The sequence below is a fragment of the Octodon degus genome, unplaced genomic scaffold, assembly GCF_000260255.1.
Source record: "Octodon degus isolate 3935 unplaced genomic scaffold, OctDeg1.0 scaffold00005, whole genome shotgun sequence".
Taxonomy (NCBI): domain Eukaryota; kingdom Metazoa; phylum Chordata; class Mammalia; order Rodentia; family Octodontidae; genus Octodon; species Octodon degus.
Genome location: NW_004524581.1, coordinates 15,179,386 through 15,205,927, shown reverse-complemented (window position 1 = coordinate 15,205,927; position 26,542 = coordinate 15,179,386). Strand labels below are relative to the sequence as shown.

Here is a 26,542-nt window from a genome sequence, read left to right as displayed (position 1 = left end):
CATAATCATTGGGACATTAAACCGGGGAGTAGGAAGACCTAAAACTACTATACTTCATCCCCATCAGACTGTTTAGGTGGCGTTATGGTTTGTGTATAGTTGTGTCCCTAAAGCCTCATGCAGTCAGGGGGCAGCTTCTGGAGTTTGTGATTGATTGCTGTTGGTGTGGATGCTGCCCCTGCCCTGGGACAGGTGATTTGCATTAAAATGTAAGGCGGGAAGAGAAAGCAGCTGCTTGAGCTGCTGCTACCTCTCCCTTGCCTTCTTGCTCTTTCCCGCCACCATGAAAAGTTGCCCTCTGCCATGTGCCAGGGTGCCTTGGAGCCAGCTGAGCATGGACTGAAACCTCCATTAACTGTGAGCTAAATAAACCTTTCCTTCCTTCATTTTGAGTGTCAGGCATTTGTCCCAGCAACGAGAGAAGAGTAACTGAGACAGGTGGTAAGAGGCAGGTGTAGCCAACACAGGCAGAGGTGCTTCACGAGTGGCTGAGGCTTTGGCTGCAGTGCGCTTCACTCCACACAAGTTCAAACTGAGTCAAGGGTGAAGAGAGCTTGTCACCAGGCCCTCAGAAAAACAGGCACAAACCCCTACTATGGAGAAAGCCATCATTTTGGATTTTAGATGGGGATCTCAAACCCCAAATCCTGTGGTTTGCAATGACCTAGGTACTTACTCTGTCGATAGTTTGAGAGAAGTCATGATGCATTGACCTTTAAGCTGTACAGAAAACAGGAGCACCAGATCTGGTCTGGGCAGTGGAGGGCAGCATCCAGGACCCCAACGGGTAGGGTCTGGCTCATGGTCACCCTCCACTTCACTAGTGGGGACGTGGGTAAAGAAGCAGCTTTCTCCTGTTCCTGCCATTCATTCAAATATACTTCAATTATACAGCTTAGAAGTCCCAAACATTCACTCTAAATGAGTCATTTTTCTAGAGACATAAAATATATTTTTAAAAATGCATGGTCATGATTTATAATAGATTTCAAAATGGCTGGGGCCAAATCCTTCACTTACCTTGTTCGCTGGAACTCTTTCCTGTCTGATTTATGTAACAGGTAATGTCTATTACTCAATGAAATTACTAATTATTATGATGCTAGTAGCAGAAATACAAACAGAAGCAACAGTTACCATCTGAGAGCTTGTTAGGTACCAGGCACTGTGCCAAATTGTTTACACGCAACTTCTCACCGCCGAGAAGTAACCCTGATAGTACTGACCGGTTTTTCCTACAGATAAGGAAACTGAGGCGTAGGCCGCTATGAGATAGCAAATGTTAAAAGCAGGATTTAAACCCAGATTTTCTGACCTCTCTCAGGGACCCTTAGCCAACATTCTAGAAAGCTTATATGATGAGATTTTACCAAGTATGTCCTTTTTACATGCACAGAGGTAACAGCCTCTTCAAAGATTTGATTTATGGTCACAGATGTGCACTCCTACTTTCATTATTTTGATCATTTTATATATGAAGGGAAGTTTTCCTTAAGCCCAGATCTCCTTGTCTAAGGATAGAACCTTGAAAGAAAACAAAACATAAGGCTACTCCAGCAGAGGCTGGTGTGAAATTCACTCTCACACTGATAGAAAGAAGTTAATTAGCTCAATTCAGCCAATGTCTGTTTTTATTAAACGTTAGGAATTGGATGAAGAGTTTGACATAAATAAATCAAAGTAAAGGATTCCTACCTACCCTGACCCCCCACGCGGTCCCCCTCTGAGTGGTATGTTAACTGGATGCTTTCCAAAGGGAAAAACGGAACATTTTTTAACATACAATTTTGAAGTACAGTAGTGTATTTTCCACATAATAGATATAAATAACAAACACAGGGCTACATTAATTTTAATCCATGTTAAATATGGTTTCTGGGTTGAGTTTCTTTGTACCACGTTCCTTTCCTGTGCTACTTTGTTCCTCTCTACCATACCACTATTTAGCTTGAAATTTCACAACATGAAAATGAGACAAACAAACCCAGTCCTAATTATCTCCTGCAGGATCATAAAAATAACATTAATAAAAGGTGGTAAATATCCACAGTAATCATTACCAGGTCTGCATCACCAGAAAATGAAATGCAGGACCCCAAAGCAACAAAGATTAAAGCAAGCCCACCACCATTAGCCACACTCCCATTAGCATATTCACTCTGTAAGCAGATTCAATGGCAATAATAAAGTTGCCTTTAATCTGAACTGGACAAAAATTTCAAATGTGTATAGATATGCAGAAACACTCTGGTATCTGTACTCTGATTCCTATTTTTCCAAGCACTGCCACCTCTGCTATTTCAGTTTTGTTTCACTACTATCCTGATCCCAAAGCAGGTATCACAGGCCTCACTCCACCCGACAACTGCGATTGAAAGTTGGGGAAAAGATGTGGCCTTTTGTGGATTCACCTCAACAGTCACCAAGCTGAGGTTGGAACCCAAGGCTGCTGGCACCCAGACATATGATCTTCCCACTAAATTAGCCCCTCTTATGGATAAGCTACGTGGGCACCATGACAACAAGGACCCCTAGCTGCCATAGGAAAGAGGATAAAGGAAGAAGGAGAGATCAATAAGGTGGCTTACCAGCGTCTGAAGGAAAGAAACACAACAGATGTTGTCCTGCAGCGGATGGTGTGGAAAAGTGACAGGCGTTACAGAATTCTGTGTACAGCTTTGTTCTATTGTATGGCTATCAACACATTCATACAAGTAAAATGGCTTGAACAAGAATATTAGGTCATGGCTGATAGAGAGAACCTTGATTGGCCAGTTTGTGACAGGGACCACTGCGTTACTTTCCTAGTATAAATAAGGCCCTAAGTCATCTAGATGTCAAAGTAAAAAGTAAACTTTGGTTCCTGTCATAAAGTCTCCGATATGTAAAAGTTTAATATACAGAAGGAAATTCAAGTACATTATCAACTATTGACAAGTACTTATGGTTATAACAAGATAAGCAAAATACATTAGCCTAAATAAATAAATAGACATAACAGCATGTAGCTGGACTCTAATGAATTAATCCTCTAATTGGCCTTCGCTGAACCCCAAGCAGTCTCCATTAGGCCTTTCTGTGCAATCCATATATCAATAACAGGATGTTTCTACTTCTAGGTCCCTGAGCCAAGCCATCTTGCTGGCCTTGACTGTCCCTTAGGAAGTGAGCGTAAACAAGGGGCAAGCTGAAGTTTAGCCAAAACAAAAGCTGTATTGTGACCCAAAACGTTGGGCCAGGGCCTGGTAGCAGTTCTTTGATCAATAAACATGACTTTGAGTGAATTTACTTTTCTAGGGTACAGGATGGAAACTGGAAGAACAGAAGAGCCTTGTGGAAATGTTGGCGTTATTCATCAGACCCAAATCTAGAAGATCAAGTGAGTTTAAAAAGCTGGCTGCAGACATTTTCTGGACTCACAGTTTCTTCTTTCTTTCTTTCTTTCTTTCTTTCTTTCTTTCTTTCTTTTTTCTAGCATCTGGCTTTTTTATGGTTGCTTGTTTGTTTGTTTTTTCAAACCCAGCATTTTAAAAAGTCACCTGAGGTGGTAATGAAGAAGTGGAGGTAGGGACAGGCAGAATGGTCACTTGGGAGGATGGTGCCAGTATGGCAATGACAGGTCCTTCACATGCAGTACCAGGCCAAGAGTCCAGCAGCCAGGGCCACACTGGCAGCCAGAGTTAACTGGAGACTGGGCTTCCTCAGTACTCTCATGGCTGTCCAGAAAGGGCACCTGTTGCCTTCCAAGTACCTTTGTCTTGTTGAGCAGTACAGAAGGGGCATTCATGGGTGTCTCCCTTCCCATTATGTACAGGGAACCCATCTTCCAAGGCAAGTATGGAGCCAGCCTTGTCCAGTTCATCGAATATCTGAATGTTGTACTCAAAGGCCTTGTTAGTTTCCTCCATGATCCTCCCTTTGGTCTTCAGGCTCAGATCCGGGGCATTCATCCTAGCCTGATAAAACTGCCTAAACTGCTGGGCATTGGCCACATTCTCAAACTGGTAGAACTGGGTCTCTTCCCCTGTGCTGGGGAGCTTCAGGGCCTGCTGGGCCACTTTCTTTAGCACCTGTCCCCCTGAAAGGTCTCCCATGTATCAGGTATATGCATGGGTCACAAGCAACTCTGGCTCATTTTGACCCACATAGTGGATCTGCTCCACATACTTCTGGATAGCCTGAGAGCACATCACCCGCTGCTACCAGTTTTCACCAAAGAAATACCCCATGTCCTTTGTCAGTGCCTCCTTCCAGTGCAGCTCCATAGGGAAGAACAAGGGGACAAAAGCTGGGTGGTCCTCGTTTCAGTCCATTTCCTCCTCGAAGGCTGAGTATGGGAAGTAAAGTGTAGTTGTGGCCAGCTTAAATAGTTCCTTCTTAATGTTGCCTTTCAAGAAGTCCTTGACAAACGGTATTTTCTGCCCAGTCATGCACTTCCTTGGTCCCTTCCTTCAGGAGCTCGGACAGGTCAGGCATTCTGATGTAGTCTTTCTTGTCTGAGGCCACAGGGTTCTTTCTCTCCGACTCATCTACCCTTTCAGAAGTCTCTACTTCTGCCTACATGGCTGCCCAGTGGTTCTTCTTGCTACCTTTCTCTGGTTTGACCACAGGCCTGCTCCACTAGTTGGTCAAGTACCCTAGTAAACTCGCCTGTCAGCGACTCCCTCAGCTGCCACTGCTGCAGAAACCCAGACTCACAGTTTCTAATACAGGCCACATGTAGAGGCAGAACATCCAGCATATATGTGTGTGAGATGTCAATGTTTTCAGAAATCTCCTCCCAAAAGTAATCTAGTCCCATGGGCCTCAAATTTCCTTGTGTACCAGAACTACTATGAAGCCTTGATGAAATGGCACTTGGGACCCTCGGCCTCTGATCCAAGATGTCTAAGGTGGGGCCTCAGAATCTGCATCTCCAACAGGTCCCTGGTGATACTGATGCTGCTGGCTGAGGGCCCTACTTTGAGAATGAGTGGCTTCATTTTAGAGAGCTAGAAACCCAGGCCCAGAGAAGGGAAGTGACTTGCTCCGGGGGCCTACTCCTGGTAGCTCACTCCTAGTGCCTCACAGATCCTCTTTAAGAAGTGAATTGTGACCCTCAAAAATGTATTACCTGGAATCCTAATCCCATTACCTTGCCACTGCAATTTAAGGAGTTCAGATGAGATCACACTAGGGTGTGGTGGGTTTCTAATCTAGTATTACTAGTCTCCTTATAAAAAGGAAGGAATTTGGCTGGTAAATCCCAGCTGTCTGGCAGGCTGAGACAGGAGGATCAACCCGTTTGAGTCCAGTCTGGATAACACAGTGACTTAGTTTGAAAATAAAAATAAAAAGCTTTCGGAACGTAGCTCCATGCAGAAGTTCTGCTTTCAATTCCCAGCACTACAAAAACAAAAACAACAACAGCAAATGGCTGGGGAATCCGAACATAGACACACAGAGAAAGATGCCATATGAAGATGAAGGAGACGGAGCTAATGCTTCCACAAGCCAGCGACATCAAAGATGACCACCAAGTGCCAGAAGTGGGGGTAAGGCTTGCAAGTCTCCCTTACAATCTGCAGAAGGAGCCCGACCTACTGGCATCTTGACCTTGGACTTAGGGATTCCAGCAATATAGTTCTGTTGTTTGAGCCACCCACTGTGGTACTACATTACAATAGCTCTAGTATCGTCCTGTGCCTTTCACTATAGGAGACCATCAGTGTTGAGATCCAGCCTTGCGGGGGGGGGGGGGGGGTGTTATGAACTGGCCTAGGTCCTCACCTTCTTGTCCTACTCTCTCACTCTTTCATTTCTAGTGAGGACTCCCTGCTCCCATCCACTGAGAACAAAGAGCTCCTTTGTCTTTCATGTTTGTTTTCTGTAGTATCAGGAATTGAACTTGTGACCTTGCACTTGCTAAGCAGGCAGTTGTACTGCTGAGCTATATCCCCGGCCCCTCCTTTGTTTTTCAGAGGTTATGCTCAAGCTCGATTCTATCAGGGGCATAAACCTGCAGTGACCTCTTGCCAAGTTAGTGTGGCCAGGGTCTAAGGGACCCACTAACATGTCTGCACTCTGACCCACCATGTCCACTTCCAGTCTTCAAACCAAATTGACAAAATCCACCTGGGAAACACATGCACTAGGAATTGAATAACAGTAAAACAAGGAAATAAAGCATCCTTGCTACACGAATATTAGGTAGTCATTAAAGTACTTTTCATTAGGGATATGTAGTTATACAGAAAATACACAAGCTACGAAATCAAGTGAAAAGATGGGCTATAAAATATATTAAAAAGTAGAAGAATACTGGAAGGAAATGTATTAAAGTATTGATTTTTTAATTTGAGGGCTGGCAAGACTATTGAAAATATTTTTCTTCTCTCTTTTTGGCTTTCTCTTTGAAGCAAACAACAGACAAGATATCACAGGAAGGTGATATCAGTTTGGTGACTAGGTTTGTCCCTATAAATTTGATTAAAACCACCTTCCTCCCCAGCATAGAAATCTGCAGTTCAAAGCATTACACAATTCTGCTCATGAAGTCTTCTCCCTTTTCTGTCCCTAGTGCCTGAGGTCAGTTTCTTTCTTTTTTTTTTTTTTTTATTTCTTTATTTTAAAGATAGTAGAAAATAATAAAACAATACAGAACTTCAAAACAAGATTATAGGAAATGAATAATGGTTACTATATTGCATATTGTAATCTTCAAAGTAGTTGTGCAGATTACCAGACACATGTAAGATTGATCAAACAATATAAGCGCTAACTGGGCCTTTCAAAGGACTAATAGAAATTAGTAGTACAATTATCTCAGCTATCTCGTGTGTGTGTGTGTGTGTGTGTGTGTGTGTATTCCTTCTTTTCTCCTTTCCCCCATTCCAGCTGTTCTCTCCTTTTAAGCAGTTTCTTTCCCTTTCACCATATCTATTTACCTTTTGGATCTTATTTACTCTTTCAGTTTCTTACACCAGGGAGAAAATGTGATGTTTACACACAGGGGGCTGATTTATTTCACTTATGAGTATGGTCTCGATGTGCATCCATTTATCTATAAAAGCCTTGAGTTTGTCTTTCTTTATGACTGAGTAATACTCCATTGTATAAAAATATTGTATCTTTTCTATTCATTCCTTGGTTAATGGGCATTTGTGTTGTTTCCAAGAGTTGGCTATGATAAGTTATGCTGCTATAAACATGGGTGCACATCTATTGCTGTACTATGATGTTTTTAATTCTTCTGGGAAGATACCCAGAATGGGAACAGCTGGGTCAAATGGGCCCTCTAATCCTAGGGGTTTTTTGTTTGTTTGTTTGGCAGAGCCAGGGATTGAATCAGGCCCTTGCGCTTGCCAGGGAAGCGCTTATTCCACTGAGCCATCTCGCTGGCCCTCTAATTCTAGTTTTTAAGGATTATCAACACATTGGGCCAATTCTTCTGGGAAGATACCCAGAATGCGAACACCTGGGTCAAATGGGCCCTCTAGTTCTAGTTTTTAAAGAATATCAACACTATGATTTCCATAGTGGTTGTACCAGACTACACTTTCACCAACAGTAGAGAAGGGTTCCTTTCTCCCCACAGCACCTCCCACATTTGTTATTGGTTGATTTTTTTGATGATAGCCATTCTTTCTGAGGTGAGATGGAATTTCAGTGTTGTTCTAATTTGAATTTCTTGGATGAACAATGATGCTGAATATTTTTTCATGTATCTATTTGCCATCTGTATTTTTTCATCTGAAAAGTGTATTTTCACCTCAGGTGCCCATTTTTGGGTTAAGTCTGAATTTTGAGAGTCTGATTTTTATACTTTATTTGAGTTCAGTTTCTACCTTCAAATCTTTCCAAGTAGTTTTGCCATAAAGAACAATATTTACATTTATCATCTTTTGTCTTTTGAGCTGTTTTCTTTTCTGAAAATAGTTCTTTCTTTTCTCTCATAAACACTGCTGTTTAAAATTCTTCCTTTGCTATATTGCCCAGATTTAGTGGCTATACATTGATTTGGATTAAAATATGTCTTCTTCTAAATGTGACTATTTTGGGCTGGAGAGACGGCTTGGCAGTCTAAGCACCTGCGTGGCAAGTGCAAGGACCTGGTTTGATTCTCGGTACCACACACCAGGCATGCCTAGCCAGCCACCGAAACCGGGTGTGGTGGTGCACGCCTGTAATGCCGGCGCTGAGGAGGCTGAGACAGGAGGATCACTATGAGTCCAAGATGCATAGGAAGACCCTATCCCAAATAAATAAATAAATAAATAAATAAATAAATAATTTAAATATGACTATCCATAGGGAATTTGACGCAATCAGGCATTTACGCATTAGTATGAATTAGCTCCAGTGTTAAGTTTTCCTTTTCATCTCCAGTTGGGATTACAAATCTTAAAAGCGGGAATCCCTTCTGAAGGGAAGTAGAAGCAGCATGTGGCCTGCTTTGGAGGGAGGGGGAGCCCCGGCAGGAGGAGGGCAGTGGGCATTCGGGAAACAATGTTTGGCAGGCAGCAGTAGAGGGTAAAACGTAGAGCAGCAGAGAGCTAGGCAGAGGGAAGAGAGGGGCGTGACAGCAACGAGATAACCTATAGCAGACGGAGTTCTGTGCGCTGGCCCAGCTTGGGCTGCCTTCATTCTCTTATTTATCTTTTCTTTTTTCTAAGAGGAGAATTTCTGTGGTTGTTTACAACTAACTTTCAAGGTAAACAGAAGCACTAAAAGCTTTTAAATTAAATGACTAATAAATTAGGCGCTTATAATCAGGCAGGGGCTTGGATTCCTTTGATACTGAATATTGAATCATTAATCATCTGAACATGGGTTGATTAGTTTTTTCTTTTATATAACCATTTATATATATATATATATATATATATATATGACATGCATGTAGATGTATGTGCAAATACATGTATGCATACACACAATAGGCTTCCATAATTGCTTAGCAGAGTTCTTTTTTGTTATTTATTTACTTACTTAATTTCTTGGCAGAACCGGGGATTGAACTCAGGCCCTGGTGCTTGCCAGGCAAGTGCTTATTCTACTGAGCTACCTCCCCGGCCCCCATTAACAGAGTTTCTAACCTAGCAATGCATTTAGCCAAAAACCCTTAAAGTTAGATGAGGAAGTATGTATGAGTGTGTGCATGCCTCTGGGCCGGGGATCAGAGCTTGGGGTGGATGCTCAGACAGCAGCGGGTCCCAGGGCAAGGGCAGCTCTGACAGATACCAGGCCTGTGCCAGGCTCCACCCTCAGTCTCACCACAGCTCCTTATGCAGCTGGTCCTCCACAGAGAGAAGGTAAGCTGGGACAGTGCAGAGTACAATGATCTCTCCCTCGCAATGGCCCCGCTGGCTTGCCACACCAGGGTGACACTCAGGTCATTCCGCCATGCAAGATGGGGCATGGAGGGGAAGCGCTCTGATTTGTTTCCTCGGAGAGCCTTTGGGTCCCCAGGATGCACACAAGCCGCCTCCATGCTCAGGCCACCACAGAGCCCCAGGAGGCAGGTCCACTTTGTCTCCAGATTCCCTCCTTGTTACTCAGTGGCAATTCCATTTCCTTCCTCTCCATTTCCTAAATGCGAGTCCATAAAACTTTAATTATCCCCCCAAAGTTAAATCAACACAGGTTTATTAGAGAAACTAGGCAGGTCTTCTGGACCAGAATGCTTTGGAGCCCTTCCCAGGCCCAGGACACAGTTTCCATCTTCAGGGGAAGACAGCGGTCACTGATGTGGAAAACGATAAGCCAAAACCAACACAGGGCCCACAGTGATAAATTCACTCTTGTGAATTTTCTAAGGCAGGAATATGAGCAAACACATTTTATAATGTTTCTAACAAGGTAACCGGAAAATTGAATTGACTGGACATACCCCAATCACAAACCCTCCCAGTTAAGAGTTATACACCTAGTTACAGAGCCATTCAATTCCAGTTTAATTTAACATTTGCTCCAAGCATAAGAAAGTATGACAGAAGAAGCCCAGGTCTGACATAAGCAAGAAACCGAGGTGTCCCCTACACAACCCTTGGGACCCCCCCAACCCACCCTCCTTCTTTCCTCCTCCTCTCTCCCCTCAGTGGCAGCAGCAGCCATGAAAACACCATTTCTGTCACCAGTACTGTCTCCAGGAAGGCATGCACAGGTTACTGTTTTCAGTTTATAAACCTGTAACTCAGATACCATCTCCTCTTTGCCCTCTGCACAAGCCCATAAACATCCCCAGCTCTGGCTCATGACGGGTTCTTTGCTCTAATGGAAGCTCCCTCCTGGATATCCCAAAAGAGAAAGACGCGGCTGGTAAGCGCGAGAGGTCAAAGCCAAGCACAGCTATTTATTACATATACTGCGACCAGATGGATCTAACTCATCCGTCAAAGCCCTCATCATCCTTATCACATTAGCTTCTTAGAAAAGCCTCCTGCTCTTTCCCCCTCATGGTCCAACTCTGTCGCCTCTCTCCCTCTCCTTTCTGTCTCATTTCTGCTTTCTCCCTCTCATGCACTTTCAGGAAAATGAACCCTCTCTCACCCCACCGCCGTTCTCCTTAAATCATGGCCACCCATCACTCTGTGGCTATTTTTAAACTTTACTTTTATCAATACTCATCCTGTAGCTCGGGGAGATATTAAAACTGTACTGGGGCAAGGAAGGGCGTTTCTGACACTTGCTCCCTCATTCATCAGTTCCTCATAGGCCCGTTGGTGACAATGAAAAGATTTCACAATACCGTGCAGCAGAAACTCATTCTCCTGCTCATCCATCATGCTCAACCTCGCAGCAGTTCCACTGACCTAATCTGCAATGCCTCGGGACTCGCTGGAGATTTCTTAAAGGCACCCTTCATTGTTGTCCGGAACAAAGGATGGGTCTGGGCTACTCGATAAGAAGGCCAAATGGTGCAAGGATTAATGGAATATCCCTTCATCTTTCCAGTCCTGGGTTCAAAGACTGCGGTGCGGGTGAAGCCATGCAGCCTCCCTGGGGGCCAAATACAGCCAGCGCAGCCCATCCAATGGTCCAGCTGAATAGGCTCAAATGTAAAGCCTGCTGTACAAGAGACAAGGGCCTCAAATTGTGAGTGCCTTCAGGAATCCATTTCTTCATTTGCTCACTGATTTGTTGCTCACTCAGAAAACCCTTTTTTAGTCTGAGACAGGGTCTCATTACATAGCTCTGACTGGCCCTGAGTTCATGGTCCTGCCTCAGCCTTCCAAGTGCTGGGACTATAGGCATGCACTGTCATGTCAAGCAATAAACACCTTTTAAATACCTACTATGTGCTACATTTTATTATAAGCATTGAGATTGTAAAGGTGAGAAGTATAGATGCCGGAAGAATAGACCTGAGGGAAGGAGCTCAGTGCTTAGTGGGGAAAAAAGAACAAATTGAAAGAAAGCAGAGATAGCAATGACAGGAGATTGCTACCTCTCCCTGCCACACCTTTCCCTATTTTCCCCTAAGTAATAGGATCCTCTTTGAATTGCAAGAGGGTGCATGGCTGCCCAGCAGGAGACTACATCTCCCAGATGCCCTTGCAGCTCAGCAATATCATGTGATGAAGACTAAGCTAAGAAAGTACCTGTGAAGTATGAAAAGTTGGTACCATCTCCTTCCAAAGCACATAGGCTGTGCTTCACGCTGCCTCGTCTTTCCCAGGAGACAGAACACAAGTACCAGACTGGTGAGGCAGTGCTGGCAACGAAGACATGGGAGACCAGGTAAAGACTGGCAAAGCAGCCGTGCAGGGGGAGCCTGGGCCGCTAAACAACTTCAGAAAGAAAAAAACTAGAGGTGTTTGAAGACCCTGAACTGCTATGGCAGTGATCCAGCCCTGGCTGCAGGGACAAGACTCGTGTGACGGCAGAAGAATAAAAGGCACACAGCCTTCCCAATCTATTCTGACCTTCAGAGGTGTCTGGACAGAACCCAGAGAATAAAGGGCTGCCCTGCAGGTCCTCGTGCGTTTTGCACCTGACATCAGCCCCATTTAAATGCCCAGAATGAGGACAAATGAACAGCAATTTGGAGACCCCAATGGACAAACACAATAAGCACTGCTGATTTATTTAAGTTCACAGACCATTTACCCCTTACCCTCCAGCTTGTTCCTTGCTTAACACAACAAAACCCTCTGTTCTTAATGCCCCACGCTGTTCACGCTGCTCCCTATGCACTCAGGTGTTCTTTGACTATTTCTACTCTGGATCTCTGTCCTTGTTTGGGGGTGAAATGTAAGCTCCCTGAGGGCTTAGCCTCTCTCCCACAGGGCTTTCAGCACAGGGCTCAGCAAGCCATGCACTCAAAAATAAAATGTACCACCTTGGAAAGAACTGGATTCACTATTATTAAAATAGTCCATTTAGACTAATTTAGGCATGGATTTTTATCACTCATGTGCTATATGTATATATGTAGCTAATATTTTATTATCTATTATTTTATTATTATAAAATATCATATATAAAATATTATATATACATGAATAATAAAATACTCCATAAAACTTCCACTGTTGCAACTTTTCAATTCAGTTTAGAAATGTTTATATTTTCCATCAAAATACTACTTTCTCTATCATTCAAGTGTTAGAGATGCAGCTACTCACAAGCATTCTGCAGGTTCTCAAGTCAGTATCTTCTGAATCTTACCAAGATATGTCAACAGAACGCTCCAGACGACAACCCCATTTATAGTCTTTCCATGAAGAGTTCTTCAGTGATGTATTGACCGAAGCCTTGGGGGTCGCAGTTCAGGAGAACCACCTGGAATGGCTACCAAGGCTGTCCAAGCACAGGCAAAGACAGATGCTTACCAACAGACGTGGTTATCCACTCTATCATAAGACACTGGGACTAGGAAAGATGCATGCCCCTGGGAGATGTACTGAAAGGGGAAAAGGTATGCACCTTAGTGCCCTGGCCTGCAGTCTTACTTGTTGCAGGCATTTATTAGAGTGTCTTCCCAGGAGCCCTCCTGAGCTTTTGATGGGGAGCGCTTTACCTGGGAGGATATAACTTGGCCCCCACACCAGAGAAGTAGATGTATGAGCTCAACCCTTGTACTACTACCCACTACATGGGTCTATACTCAGGGAATCATAAGACTAAATCAGGATGTCATTCTGGGTACGCTCTTATCCAGGGCCACTGGAGGGGAAAATCACCTTCCTACCTTGCTCAGGTTGCTGGTAGGATCCATGGCCTTGCAGCTGCATATCTGGTTCCTTGCTGTCAGCTGGGTGAATCTACTATCTGCTGAGATGAGCTGCCCAGATACCTCCTCACACAGAACCTCCAGCACCAAGCAAGCAATGACTTTTATGTTGTGTATCTATCGCTTCTCTAATTCCACCAGCTGAGGAAAGTGTTTTGTGTCTAAGAGACCATGCCCTAGATTTGGCCCACCTGGAAAATCTTCCTTCCATCACATCCTCGGTGCCATCTAACGTAACACCATTGGTGCAATGATGTCTCAGTACATTGCTGAGGACTAGCTCTGAGGACTAGGCCTCCTGGGAATGGGTCTTGGGAAGAAGTCTTGGAATTCTACCCACCAGACTAGACCTCCTAAGAATAATAAGAATGGCCCATAGCCTTCTACTAAAACACTAGCTCTTCAGGCTGAGATTTTGGAGGCCTAATTCACTGTTATATCAAATAGGTATAAAAATATGTCAACAATGATCTGACTCATTTAGACCAGGGGTATCAGATCACATTATTCTTAATCTAAATAAAGTTCCTTCCAATTTCTTTTTCATTTAGGAACACCTTCAAAAACTAAATTATGGTCGGAGGTTGAGAACAGTGTCCCCAGTATCTGAACAAGAAGCTGGAAGTTGCCCCCCATCTTATACAGGGCAAGGAGAGCCAACAGCCCAGAGCATCTCAGAAACTTGCTTCAGGAGAATGGGAAAATACAAACTCTAAAATACTTTAAGTACTACCCACAAAGGTAATTCTGAAAGGTTTTGTCCTAACAATCTTAGGGCATCTGCCTTAGTCTATACTAAGCAAGTTGCTACAAATGATTTATTGTCTGTTGTGATACCCTGAGTGGAACCTCTATTTAAAAAAAAATCCCCCTTTCACCTTGCCTTTCAGAATCATTCCAATATTCTTATTAATGTGTGATGAGACAGAGAGAGAGGGGGACAGAAACAGAGAGTGACAGAGAGAGATGGAGAGAGGCAGAGAAAAAGACACAGAGACAGAGCAGGCAAGGGACAGAACATACACATATCTGAAGAAAACAATTTCAGGATTCTTCTTGAACACTTACCTCAAAAATGGCCCATTTGATTCATGAACATCTCTAATGTATATCATCAGTGACTGAAGGAGTTTTTTTATATGATTTTTGACAATTTAACAAGTCCTCCTGACAAATTAAATGGTTGTGTTGACAACTTAACTGTACTGCCAATCAATATTTTCAATTACTTTCATTGTCATTCAGAAAAAATATAACACGAGGTCACACCATGGTAAAACCAAAGAAAGAAAATAAAATGAAGAGCACTTGGTGGGTGGGGGCAGGAGGTAGGCAGGGCGCAAATTTGAAGGCACAAGACGCCGTCATCTGCTGGGGTCCGAGGGGACCCTAGGGCTTCCAACACAAGCCTGGAAAATGGCACTTCCCTTGGGGTGATGCTCTAAGACGCCATGATGGAGATACTCCTGTTCCTGTGAGCTATTTACAAGTCATTAAATTTGAGCCATAGGCATTCTAGTTGCAGGCCCGCCTTTCAGGCATTTGCCAAGTGGCCACTACCGCAGCGGCCTCAGTCCTGCAGAAAGGCCCTCAAGGGCCGCAGGTAACATCTCAGCCTTTCCAGGGGTCGATTGGTCAGCCTGAAAAATTCCAGTCAGACGGCAGCGAGCAGAGGTCAGACTTCTTAAGCTTTTCAAAGGGGGAGCTGCAAATCGATATTTTCAAATGTGTATTTATCATGCGGGGAGAGAGGTTACCCATGGCGAGCCAAGCAAATACTCAGAAACAGTCCGCAGACTTGAAATGGAACAGAGGACCACGAGGGAAAGGCACATTTTAAGAACGATGATTTTGTTTAATGATTGCTTAGAGTGAAGGAGAGAAAAGAGAGTACTGAGAGGCACACAGCAGCTCTCCCGTCAGAGACCACCTTGCGAGACTCGGCCCAGCCCCTGTGACTTCTGACCCCTCCACTTCGGAGGCTGTCGCAACCAATAGGCAAAACCCAGAACACTCTCACTCTTCAGGCCTGCGTCCTCCAGTCACTACCCATGCAGTTTCTCCTGCCTGGCCCTGAAGCCCTCCTCCTCCAGGCAGTTTGCTCTGATTCCAAACTTCTTAAGTTAGCCCCAGATCCGGTCGTATCTCATAGCATCACTTTCATGTTCCACCTACTAAGCACTTTAAACATCTTTAACTTTCTCAGTAAACTCAGTATAACCTTGGGAAAGGACAATGTCACGCCTCTTGTGTCCTCTTTCATGACTAAACTGGGCATGGCAGGTCGGTGTGACTGTGAGCACTAACTCCAAGGGATGGGCAGCAGAGCAGCCCCAGCAAGGCTGTACAGGACCACGGGGTCTTCCTGAGAGATCCCGGGATGCTGCCGTGGGTGTGAAGCTAAGAAATGGTGACGTGTGTGCCTTTTCCTCCTCACCAGCGCTAATCAATGATGTGTGCACAGTGAATGCCAGATAGAGCATTCATCTGAGAAGCTAAGTCGGTTACCAGGCATTCGGAATAGCGATCCTGGAATGGAAGGTTGATCATCAAGTTCTAACTTCATCTATTCGTCCCATGAATGTCATGAAGCTGCTGCTGTGCAAAAGTTTGTGTCAGGCATGAGGAGGACAGAGCAGGGTGTGATGTGCTCCTGGTCCTTGTGGTACTGGCAGGCTGGCAGGCAGCAGGGATGTGAAAGCAGAAGGAGCAGTAGAAGAATATAACAAGCAGTTCCGATCCCTGAAGTGCTGTGCCTGCCCAGCCCCAGGGGCGTGCTGAGATAGCAACTGAGATTGGGCCTGGTGGCACGCGCCTGTCATCCCAACATTTGAGAGGCTGAAAACAGGAGGATCACTACGAGTCTGATCTATGTAGTGAGACCCTGTATACCCCATACTAAATACATGTTTAAAAAATATTTAAAAAGAATATAACAAGCAGTCCCCAAAGAGGACTCCACTTGCCTCCAAGGAAGGAGGAAACACTCCCTAAGGAAGACGGCGCTTGTGTTGGACCTTGAATGATGATAAGAGATGTAGCCATACAGGAATGATGGGACAGGATGGAACATCTCAGGAGAACGAACAGAGAACTCTGGCTTAGCCCTCAAAGGGTGCACAGTGTGGAAGGAGAGAAGAACCCAGTCCACGCAGAGCATCAATGCCAGGAAAGAAGAAGCACACAGTGAACTGCTGCCTACGAGCTATGGCCAGATCCTGCGCTCCTACAGGGCTAAGTGCGGAGTCCAGGAGCAAGGTGTGCTGCAGGGAAGGGAGGCTGAAGCACAGGCCAGGTGCAGCAGCACTGTGCAGGCAGGGAAGGGACTGCTAAGGGCGTGGCCAGCACAGCGGGCCCCAGGCAGGAGAAGGTGAAGGGAGCCAGCAACTCCACCCACAATGGGTTTGGAGTGCTTAGTCAGAGGACAGATGTGAGGAAGGAGGAAAGGCAATCAGGCCATCCTGGGCAGGACAGACTCAGCCACAGGCAGACTTACGCAGGGAGGCTGACGTTGTCGGTTCCCAGCCCTGGCATTCCTGTCGAGAGTCCCTGCCTCTAGTGGCTGTGGAGATGCTCTCTTCACAAACCAAAGGGCTCAGGGTTCTCTTGGCGTCAGGAAGACCATTCCTGTCTCCAGGAAAAAGTGGTAACATTGACACACAGCAGCCTTGCCAGCATCCACACCTCTGCCCCTTTCTCGGGGGTGTCCAGGCAAGGTGGGGATCCTACAGAAGCAGACACAAAGGAGGTGAGAACTGGCCCTCCCCATGCCAGCACCTGCAGAGGCAAAGACAGCATTACTGAGTGCTTCAAGCAAGCCCCCTACGGGCAAGTATCAAGGTACTGGACGCCTACAGGGTCACTAAGGTAGGTCCTCCAGCTCCAAATCAGCATTCAAAACATGATGTTGGGGCTTCGCAGAGGCCTTCATTCTAATGGCCAGAGGCTAAGAGGGGAAGGGCTAGAAGAAAGGTCTACTTATTCACACTCCTTCTAGGGGCCAAATTATAAATTATGCTCCATGCTCTGGCTGCACACTCTTTTTAAGGAATGCTATTGAACCCACCATCCTCCCCAGCCTGGGGCTACCCATGGCTCTCTGAAACACACAGGTGACCCCAGGATTCTCTGAGCTTCTTCATATCCTTCCAAGACTTATAGAGTGGCCCTCGGGGCTTACAAGCTGTAGGATTTCGTTGAGTGAGTCACTTGATGGTGGAGTGTGTGGAAACACTGGTAGGCCTCATGAGTCTCTGGAGCGGGGTCCAACAAAATGATGTCCTGCTGAGGAGTCACCTCTTCCTGAGTGGTCAGTGGCTTCTGGCATTCCATGACAACACCCCTCCTAAGTGTGTGCACACACACACGCACACACACACACACACACACACACACCACACACACACACAGAGGTACACCCAATTTTCCTCTAATGCCTCCTTGTAGAGTGGATAAGCATTCCATTCTTCCTGCCCCCATCCTGTGTGCTATAGCGAAATTTTTCTTTTAAAAAGGAGAATAACCTTGCATTTGTTACATTTCCATCAAGATGTAAACACACGCGCGCACGCACACACACACACACACACACACACACAGAGTCTCTCCCTTTAAAAAAAAGAATGCCTGGAATTGAAGTTCATGAGAAAAAAGCAGGGTTCTCAGAGCTGGTCCTACGCTTGTGTTACTGAAAAACCAATGGATTTGGTTCAGTTCTGTTAACCATCAGCAATTATCTTCCTGTCAAAGCTAAAGGTAACAAATTTCCCCATATTCAGCAAGGCTATATCACCAACCGGACACCAACATCATCTGACGGCAAGTAAATCACCGGAGCAGCCATGGGCCCTGACAGACAAATGCTCTGTCTCAGAAAATCCAGGCCTATCACTCAGGAGGGGGAAAAAGGTTCTCTCAGCTGGTCTCCCAGAGAAGAGATTAAATGTTGCCGATTCGTAAGTACAGTAGGAAGCAAATCCTAAATATGAGAATTATTAATGGACTGTACACTGGTCCTTTTAATCTGTTGCCAACATACGCTCATCTATTTTTCCTTGGCCTGCCTTGTTTCCTGATGGACGTAACAGGCAGGAACAGTGCATTATCCCAGCCTTAATCAGCACCAACAGCACACGAGAACAATGTCCCACTACCTATCAAACAGGGACTACTTTCACAATAGCTGTTCTTTTATAATGAAGACTGTGTAATAAAAGATACCACTAATATGCCCTGTCCTTATACTTAACAATAACATTCATTTCATGATATGCCACATAATGGGGATATCAGTTCTTAACCTGCTCAGGAACAGAGTGCTCCATTACCACAGGGCAATTGGAACTGGGCCGGAATTCCCTGATAATCTATGGGTGAAAGCAGCATTTTTCCTCACAAAGCACATAGAGCACTGGCGTCAGACTCTAAGAGCCAATCTACAATTTGAGCAAAACCACCTTTAACCCTCACAATCGCCAACCATTAAATGTGGGGCTGGAACTTATAACATTATGCAAATACCACTGAAGAACTCTCTACTGGGTAATGCAGTGGGTCGTAAGGGTCTGCAAGGAAGTTTGTTTTATTCAACAATTTAGGGTCAGAGAGATAACTCAGTGATCTGAGTGCCTGCCTGGCAAGCACAAGGACCCAGATTTGATTCTGGTACTACATGCAGTGCTGGCCCCATGCTGAGCCAGCCACAAAAACGAGGCATGATGTTGCATGCCTATAATCCCAGGGATGGGGAGGCTGAGACTGGAGGATCATTATGAGTCTGAGCTGCATAGTGAGACCCTGTACCAAAAAAAGAAAAGAAAAAAAAGTTTCATTTAGCATTTTTCCATGAACCCAAAGTGGGAGTAGAAATAGTGACAGTCCCTAAAGATATCAGTGTCTATAACAATGCAATCTCCCTAGGAGGATAAACTTGATCTACAGAATTCAGTTATCTGTCAAAAACATTCTCTCTGCAGAAGAGACAGCAGAGAAGAGAGACCTACAAATTGGCACCAACTGCTGTGTAGGGTCAAAAGTGACACTAGTCTGAAATGACCAACTGCATATGTGTTTTCTAAAAGGAGCTACTGCTTCAGTCCATACTGTGTGCCAAGCATTGATCCGATACTTTTGTAGAGCAGATTGCTCAATTTTCACAAATTCTTTTTTTTTGTAGAACTAGGGATTTGAGCTCAGACCCTTGTGCTTGCCAGGCAACCATTCTACTGAGCCATCTCCCTGGCCCCTAATTTTCACAAATTGAAGAGAAAGTAGCTGTATATCTATCCTAACTATTTCATATATACAGATACAAAATGGTCCTTCCTTTGTATCCCCTTTTTTTGTTTAGTTTTGTTAGAGATGAGTATTCCATTGCCATTTAAATATCGTAGGTGCATGAATTCAGCAAAATAATCAGGATATCATGTCTGTATCTTGTACTATGAATAACCACTAAGAAAATAACAATATTCAATGTATTAGTTATTGAAACTGTCCTACTAATCGGTTTTGAAACTGACTCATTGTTATCTGTTTCTCAATAAAATTGATAAAAAAATTTTTTCATAAATTATGATGAACATTATTTTATACCCCGTTGCTGCCCTTTTAAGGATAAGAAAACAAAAACCTTGGATTGTTAGGGCAAACTAAAGAGGACCAAGACTCAAAGTGAGGCTCATTAGCATCTAAGGCTGCTTCACCTTCCACAGAAGCATGGTAGTCGATGATGGGCATCAGTCAGCTGGCTGGCACTTGCCAAGTACTCAAAGCCCAATATCTCAGAAAAAAACATGGCTCCATCGGGAACACTATTGTTGAGAAAGCAGCTTGGAGGGAGGCTTGTAGATTGGTATGGACAGAGACATGACCTCAGAAACCACCACCATCCTGCAACCTGAGATCTAAGGTTGTCAGCTCCATGTTGCAGTCACCTGAGAGCCAGCCAACCCTCCGATCAATCACTTCCCAGACAGAAGACCTCGTGGCCTTTGCTTTTGAACCAACACATAATGTTTGTCAAATCTGAAGTATTAAGTTGAACCATATAAAATTGACATTTAGATAGGTTAGAATGGGTCAAATATTGACATTTTACATGATTACAGCTTGGTTTTGTACAATACAACAGCAAGATGAAGGGCAAGAGAAGGTGCTGTAACTCACCTCCCCTTGAGTAAACAGGGTACAACAGAGGAAATGTTTGGCTTTATCTTCACAAAAAGTCAAATGACTCCAGTGAGTTAAGGAAAAGCACTGGACTAATAGGAAGGGAACTACAAGACTGAATTTTTAGGTGTGTCTTCCTCCTAACCAACCATAGTCCCTTCCTTCTACTTCCTAGTGCCTGCTGCCTTCTTCCTCCTATGTGACACGGAGGTGCTAAATTGGAAGTCCTGAGAAGCTTTTTCTAACTCTGAAATGCTATCACACTTGGGCTCTGCAGAATACCTCAGATCTTCTCCTAAGAGGAGAGTGTCCCTAGCCACGGAAAAATATGAAGGAAAAAAGAAAGTGCATGTAGGAAAAGGGTTACAAGAGGAATGATATAACTACCATAAAAGATGAAAGGAGCCCAGGAAAGAGAAACAGAGGCATAAAGACAAAGTTACGAATGTTACAGAGTAGAAAAGGATCAGCTCTGATATCTCAAATGTTTCATGTTCCCATTTGTCTGCTTATTGAGTACCCAGCACTCAACAAGGAACTAGGATGGGCAGTTTGAACCATATTTTTCTCATCGTACTCCTCTAAGAGGTTCTGAGACCTTTAACACAACCACAAATCAAATGCCAGCAGCCAAATGAATTTGCCATTATCCTTCTGAGGATTTATGGCTGATGTACCAATTCCTTGTCTGATCCTAAATCTGCCATTTATGAGAGAAGTATCCCAAAGCCCCAGGTACAACGATATGTTCCACGTCTAGCTGTACAAAGTGACAATGACATTTAGGGACAGGAACTGTTCAGGGAAAAGTTCAGCGTGATGATGCCTTGGATTAGAATTTCAAGTAGTCACATGAGCGTGGGGAGAGTTGGCAACCTTAAATAGAAGAGTTATCTGAGGAGATCTGGATTGGAGGGACTGAGTCACCCCACCAGGCAGCTATCTATCTGTCCTTATTACACCAAAAACATTTAATAGGCCAAGTCAGAGAAAAAGAAGTGGCCGAGTAGTGGCCTGTTGTGGTTTTGCTCCTGCAGCCGGTCTGGTTGCCTGCCTTCTCTCTCCTGGGCTTGTTGTCTGCTGTCTCCCATTTAAACTCTACCCAGTTTACAGTAATCAGTTACCTCATAGCAGGTAGACAAAGGGATATCAACTGGGCCTGAAAAAATGGGCTTAGCTGAGATTCAGAAATCTCCATCCTGCTTTCAAATTTAAAAGGATGTTCCAGAGGACCTTACAGAAGTCACAAGCTCCCTGAACATATTTTCCCATCTCTAAAATGGTAACTAAACTAGATCAGATTTTGCAAACTAGAGGCCTATGGGTTGTATGTGGCCCATAGACATGATTTTTACCCCACATAAATTATTTTAAAATCAGTGTATCTACCTATAATAAATAATAAAGATGTTTTACAGAAAAATCCTAGTTATTGGTTTCTTTTAAAAAATGAGAAGAGAGCTGGCCAAATAGCTCAGCAGATTAAAGTGCCAGCTTAGGCAGATGCAGGGGCTGGGGGATCGATCCCTGGGCCTGCCATACCAGCCCCACTCCTGGGGTGCGCTGAGACAGTGATTGAGACTGGGCAGGGTAGCACGTGCCTATAATCCCAACATTTGGGAGGTTATAAAAAGGAGGATCACCATGAGTCTGATCTACACAGTGAGACTCTGTACATACCCTGTAACCTTGTCCTAAATACAAAAATAAATAAATAAAAAATGAGAAGATGTGGGGCCAGCCAGATAGCTCAGTGTACTAAAGCACCTGCTTATGCAGGCCCAGGGACTGGGTTCAATCCCTGGTGTACCATGCTGGCCCCAGCCCTGGGGCACAATGACATGGTGATTGAGATGGCATGGTGGCATGCACCTATAATCCCAGCACTTGGGAGGCTGAAAACAGGAGAATCACTACAAATCTGATCTATGTAGTGAGACCCTGTACATCCTGTACTAAATACATTTTTTTTTTAAATGAGAAGTTCTGAAGTTCTGCTTCCAGTAACAATAGAGTAGCTTGTGGTGGCCAAACCATCCCCAACGTAAGTATTATGGAGTTTAGAGTACTATTGGAACATTCTGGAAAGAAACCTAAAGTAAACAGTAAAGTAAAGTAACAGATAGAAGCTGGCCCTTAACAAAACCTTATGAGGAAAAGTAGCTAAAACACAATCAGAAATCTATCATCTTATGGTCCAAGAGAGTTGAGAATAGACATCATCCCTAACACAGCAGGTGATGAGTGAGGGAAAGATCTCAGAAAGGAGAAAATGACAAAAGGTGTGGGATCAAAGTATTTTTAAAGACCCTACAACTAAATCCCTGGATGACTCTGAGCTGTAATTTGTTAGTAAGATTATGACACTAAGAGATAAGTAACAAGTAGAATTCTGCAAGGAATGAACAGAGATTTCAGGCAATGCTTGCCATAACAGAATGAGAATTTATAACTTGAGATAGCTGCCTTCGAAAACAAAAATCTCAATATACTTTAAACCAAATAAAAGGAATCGAGGCAACACTAGGAACTGCAGTTTGTCCATCTATTCACTGTATCATACATAATGTCCAAGATACAACAATAAATTACTAAGCTATGAAGCGCAGCAGTGTGACCAATTGTCAATATTTTTAAAACCAAGAAACAGTACTCTGAGTTGGTGCAAATTTTAGAATTAATACACAGTACATTACATTAACTGTAATCAATATGACCAAGGTCTTAAGAGAAAAGATACTTATAAAGAATGAGAAGATGAAAAGACAAAGAATTTCTTTGGGTTCTGAAGTAAAAATAGAACCAAATGAAAATGTGGGAGCTATAGGTATATACAACATTGTAAATAAAAAAAAATAGGTGTTAGATATGACTTTAACAGAAAAAGAGCAGGGTAAAAAGAGACCAGAGAAATTCTTTCTCACTACACAGTTCAGACTCATAGTGATTCTCCTGTCTCAGCTTCCCCAGTGCTGGGATTATAGGCATGCAGCACCACACCTGGTTTCAGGGCTGGCATGGCCCGTCTTGAGTTCCAGGGCTGTGGACACAGCTCTGTGGTATTGGGGATCGAATTTTGGTCCTTGCACTTGCCAGGTAGGCACTTAGACTGCTGAGCTATCTCCCCAGCCCAGCCAGAGACTTTGAATGTAGAGCAACAAACATTACCTATGGGGAGAGAGAGAGAGAGAGAGAGAGAGAGAGAGAGAGAGAGAGAGAGAGAGAGAGAACTTTAAAAACAACAAATAGACACATAGTGACCTGTGAGACAATTTTAAATGGTTCTACATACATGCAATTGGAACACCAATATGACAAAAAAACAAAGAATGAGGTTATGTATGTGTATATATATGAATATATATTTATATAAATAAATGTATAAAATATATTTGTATTTATAAAAGATGAATGACAAAAGCCCAACAAATCTGGTAAAAATTGAAAAGATATAGATATAAGAAACTTAAGAGAAAGCCACAGAACATAAATTCAACAAAATTATACCTATGAGCTTTACTGTCAAGCTTCTGAAAATCAAAAGAAAATTTTTAAAAGAAAAAGTAAGGTAATTACATACAGGGAAACAATGATTAAAAAGTGACAACTGATTTCTCATGAAAACTGATGGAGGCCAGAAATAATGGAATGAACAATACTTAAATCAGAATTCTATATCCAATGAAAGTATTCTTCAAAACTGAGGGCAATTTAAAGATAACTTGAGACAGGCAGAAACAGGAAACTTGTTTCCAGAAACTTTAAAAATTAAAAAAAATAATGTTCAATGAAATTCTTTAGGCTAGAAAAAGACATTACCAAGTAAAATTTCTTTTCTACACAATAAGTGTATCTGTAGAAGTTGCAAAGCTGTAGTAACATGTTAAGACTGATTTCATTAAATTTCTTTTTAATATTATTACTAACGTACGTTATGTACACTCATCAGGGGCTGTCACCAGGGTTCTTTCATACGAGAATGTATTCAGCTGTAATCTCACTTTTCCCTTCCAGCTTCCTCTATGCCTGTTTCTTCTGTTTCCTGAACCCTCCCTCCCATACTTTGAAAGACCTCCTCTGGATCATTGGTGGTTTGTATTTTTAGTTTCCAAATAAAAAAGAAAGCATGGGACACTTGCTTTTCTGCTTAGCTTATTTCACTTTAGGAAATGTCTTCTAATCCCACTCATGTTCCTGCAAATGACAGGCATGTACTCCTCTTTCTGACGGCACGATACTCCGTTGTGTAGACACACCACGTCTCCCTCCTCGGCTCATCCCCCCCTTTATGTTGCTGAGCAATGCTCTTCTGTGCGCTTGCTTCATTTCCTTTGGCTACATACTTAGGTGTGGCATAGTTATTTTTTTTATTTTAAAGAAAAGAAAATTAAATAAAAAGTTCAATGGTTTCAAAACAAGATTGAAGAAGAATAACAATGGTTAAGACATTACATATTTTTATCTTCAAAGTAGTTACTCGCATTACAAGACATGGGTATAAAAATTGATCAAACAATATAGGCATAAAACTTTATCAACGAACTAAGAACAATCAATAGTATAGTACACTGGTCATATGACGGTTCTAGTTTTCATTTTATGAGAACTTCCATTCTGTTTTCCACAGAGACTGTATTAATGTACATTGCCAGTAACAGTGTATTAGAGTCCCTATTTCTCCACAACCTTGCCAGAATGTTTTTTTTCTGAAAACAGCCATTCTAATTGGAGGGAAATGAGTTCTCAGTGTAGTTTTGATTTGAATTTCCTTGATGGTTAAAGATATTGAGCATTCTTTCACATATTTATTGACAACTTATACTTCCTTTATTGTCTTCAATTTCTTTTAAAGATTTTTGTTATTTAGGCAAAGTTTTATCACTACTCTGAGATTATGATGTGAGTATAGCTGAAGTATCAGAGCATATATGCATGGGGCAGGGGCTGAGCTAGAAAACTGCCTAGAGTTCCTCTCAGCACTATTGTTCTGTGAAGCCTAATAACTTCAGCCAATATCTTATCCTTAGTACCACTGCACTGCAAATAGTTTTGAATAGCTCAGCACCTAGGAAATTTTTGTCTGATTTGAATCAATAAATCAGTATCTCCCACAGCCACCAAGTCTCAAGTATTGTATTCAATATATCACAGCAAATCCATGAACATACTTGACTATATACCAGGCAGGAGGCCCATGATAACTCTGTGATATATTTCTCACTAATATCACCAGGAGAGGAAAGCACAGAAATTAGGGAGCATATTTTTTTTCAGAGCTAACTCTACCTGCTTGTATAACTTATAGACGTACAGCATTGGACAAGTCACCTTTGCGCTCTGAAATTCTGTTTTTGTTTTTGTTTTTGCTTTTATCTGTAAAATGGAGAAGACAGCACTTTCACCATAGAGTTCTTAGGATGATTACACGAGATAGGATCTACAAAACTCCTGGCAAAAGCAATCTGGGAGATTCCTAGTGGGATGGTTTAGTAAGGAAAATGAGCACCAAAGGTATAATCCTCAAAGTAGTGACAAGAAAATGAATTCAGAAAACATGACTCATATTCTTTTTTTTTTTTTCTGGACATATTAGCAATGATTTTTGGTGAACCATCCAATTTAGAGTCCTGTAACGGTACACCATAATTAAGGAACAAGCATCCTGGAACCATGCCTCTTCGAACCCTTGTTCCTACGCTCCTTGCTGACCAAGGTGGCCTCAACACAAAGTGGACTGCTCCTTCTTATGAGCTTCTTGGAAGTGAGTGAACGGATTCAAAAGCTAACCGAAGCATGTGTCTTACAGCCCCACAGTAGTTCATATCCCACTGGACCCCAGACTCACGGATGAGGGAGCTTCACATAAGAATGCACTAAAAACCACAGTCAGAACACATGTGACATAAAAAGGAATGCCCCTGCAAGTCCTCAGTGGCCAACCAAGAGCTGTGCTGTAACCTGTTGGTATTCTCCAATGCTCAGTGTTACAAACAAAGACAGGAACCTGAAGGCCCATCGTGTACATCCGGCATCTCTCACCACTCAGCACATCACCCAGCGCATCACTGCTAAACCAACGGGGCTGGCTCCACTTGTTACCAAGGAAGCGTAAAGCAAGCGTGGTGCTTATGACTTCAACTTCTGAAGTGGATTATT

At 43.3% G+C, this 26,542-nt stretch overlaps 1 protein-coding gene and 1 pseudogene across 8 annotated transcripts in view; both read right to left on the bottom strand.

Moving 5' to 3' along the window:
- Lrmda (leucine rich melanocyte differentiation associated) overlaps window positions 1–26,542 on the bottom strand; it is a 1,112,503-nt gene that overhangs the window by 575,426 nt on the left and 510,535 nt on the right. The window lies entirely within an intron of this gene.
- On the bottom strand, window positions 3,625–4,578 carry LOC105742577 (annotated as a pseudogene).